The sequence below is a fragment of the Otolemur garnettii genome, unplaced genomic scaffold (genome assembly GCF_000181295.1).
Source record: "Otolemur garnettii isolate 467f Iridium unplaced genomic scaffold, OtoGar3 scaffold00098, whole genome shotgun sequence".
NCBI classification, from domain to species: Eukaryota; Metazoa; Chordata; class Mammalia; order Primates; family Galagidae; genus Otolemur; species Otolemur garnettii.
The window spans coordinates 6,063,434-6,066,077 of NW_003852493.1; positions in this window are offsets into that span (position 1 = coordinate 6,063,434).

Genomic DNA, 2,644 nt, shown 5'->3' on the forward strand with positions numbered 1-2,644 from the left:
TATTTTGACTATATCTGTTCTATGTTTAGATATGTTTGATGCACAAATACGTATCATTGTGTTATAAGTACCTACATACTGTATTTAGCATGGTCACATGCTATACAGCTTTGTAGCCTAGGAGCAACAGGCTATGCCTTATAGCCAGGTATGAAAAAGGCTATCTCATCTAGGTTTTTGTGAGTAAGGATGTTTGCACAAAAACAAAATCAACTATGGATACATTTTTCAAAACCTATCCTCATTGTTAAGCAACATATGATTGTATCAAGAGGTGAATCCTTTGAGGCTACGTTGGAGGCTGGAATATCAGTCCTTTTTGTCCATCCTTTGCCCCTTTGCTGCATGGAAAACACATTTCACATTGTACAATTGGGGTTAAATTCTCCTCATCTGAGGGGGAAGTAGGTAATCTAAGCCTGACCAATTCTCCCATCTGGAGTGGTCAAATGGGCATGTGATCAAATAGGAGCAATCAGAATCTTCCTGGGTTTTTGATAAATGATTTCTTGGAGACAGACAGTTTCTATTTTTCTACTATTTTGAGCTCTAAGAATAATCTAACTGGAGCTTCCTATAGTCATTTTGTTCATGTTTAGTGGAGGAAGCTATCTTTAGTAAGAGAAAATGAGGCCAGCACATAAAGGCAAAGATGAGCAGAGAAGAAAAGAGAAAAAGGAGCCCTAATGAAATAATTTGAGGCCCTTGATCCAGTTATGCCTGAAATTTACACCCAGGCTTTGAGGTGCATGAGTCACTACATTTCCTTTTTTGTCCCAGCTCTTGTAAGTTGGGTTACTATCACCTGCAACTCAGACAGCCCCCAACAAATCAACAGGGCTCATGATTTATTCTTCTTGGATTTCCACAATTGGGCTCAATTCCTAATACTCAATTCAAATTTGATGAATACATTAATTAATTATATTTTTACATCAGGCAATTTTGTTAAGAACTGACAACTTGGCTCGGCGCCTGTGGCTCAAGCGGCTAAGGCACCAGCCACATACACCTAAGGTGGTGGGTTCGAATCCAGTCCGGACCCGCCAAACAACAATAATGGCTGCAACCAAAAAAATAGCTGGGCGTTGTGGCGGGCACCTGTGGTCCCAGCTACTTGGGAGGCTGAGGCAGGAGACTCGCTTGAGCCCAGGAGTTGGGGGTTGCTGTCAGCAGTGAAGCCATGGCACTCTACCCAGGGGGATAGCTTGAGGCTCTGTCTCAAAAAAAAAAAAAAAAAAGAACTGACAACTTGGCTGGGAGCCTGTAACTCAGAGGCTAGGGCCCCAGCCACATACACCAGGGCTGGCAGGTTCCAACCTGGCTTACGCCTGCCAAACAGTAACAACTACAATATAGAAATAGCTGGGCATTGTGGCCAGGGCCTGTAGTCCCAGCTACTTGGGCGACTGAGGCAGGAGAATTGTTCAAACCCAAGAGTTTGGGGTTGCTGTGTACTATGACACCATAGCACTCTACCAAAGGTGACATAGTGAGACTCTGTCTCAAAAAAAAAAACTGTCAACTTGGCCAGGCATGAAGGTTCATGGGAGGCCTCTGGGAGGCCAAGGTGGGTGGATTGCTTGAGCTCAAGAGTTTGAGACCAGCCAAAGCAAGGAGACCCTGTCTCTACTAAAAATGGAAAAACTGAGGCAAGATGATTAGTTGAGCTCAAGAGTTTGAGGTTGCTGGGAGCTATGAGACCATGGCACTCCACTCAGGGTACCAGAGTGAGACTCTGTCTCAAAAAAAAAAAAAAGAATTGGCAACTTGCTAAATAACTAATCGTTACAGGAACAATAAAAATCTTAGAACCTCCAAAAGTTTTGAGATCGGCAGCCCCCAAAGTTATATTGGTCTGCTATTCTCCAGATCCATTTCCTATCACTTTGCATGATGCAATTGAGTGAGTCACTCACTGAGATCCAGCGTATACATAAAGCAGGGTTGAGAAAGCAGGACAGCGGTGATGTGCACCAGATTGCCTCAGTGACAGGGACATGGGAAGCAGCCCTGAGTGGACCTGCACACATCCAAAATTCTGTTGAAGGAACTAAAGAGAGTAAATGGGCAAAAACATCCATCATGTTGTTGATGGTTGTGGGCTGGTGGTTTATGTCCCCGCTAGGAACTATGACCCAAGAGGAACTTGCAAAAGAAAGATGCAAGATCAGATTTACAGCTACAAATGAAGAGTTCATCAAATAAAAGTGCTAGTAATCAGATTATCCCAACTCCTGCCCTTACTGAGGGGCTGGCAGGAACAGAGATTAAACATGAATGCTTTGCTGGGACTTACATCAGTCACTTCACATGTCTGAATGGTTGTTCTAGTACAGCATATAATAGAGGGATATAAAAAGAAGTGAATATGAAAAAGAGAGAGGCAAGTTGTCTGCCTTTTCCATTAAAGCCTCCTAAAACTCAGCAGCTTAGTTATGTCTAGGAAAACTGTTATACACATCATCAACCAAGTGACAGGTCTTTATTTTTAATTCATCACAAAAGCCTGCTGCCTAAATGATGCTTGACAGAAAAAAAAATCTCTTATTGGTAAGGACCTTTTCTGAAGCCAAGGAAAACCTCATAGTTCCTTAGTTTTCCCCCCAGGCTCTTACAGCAAGTCCAGTTTCCTTTAACCCTA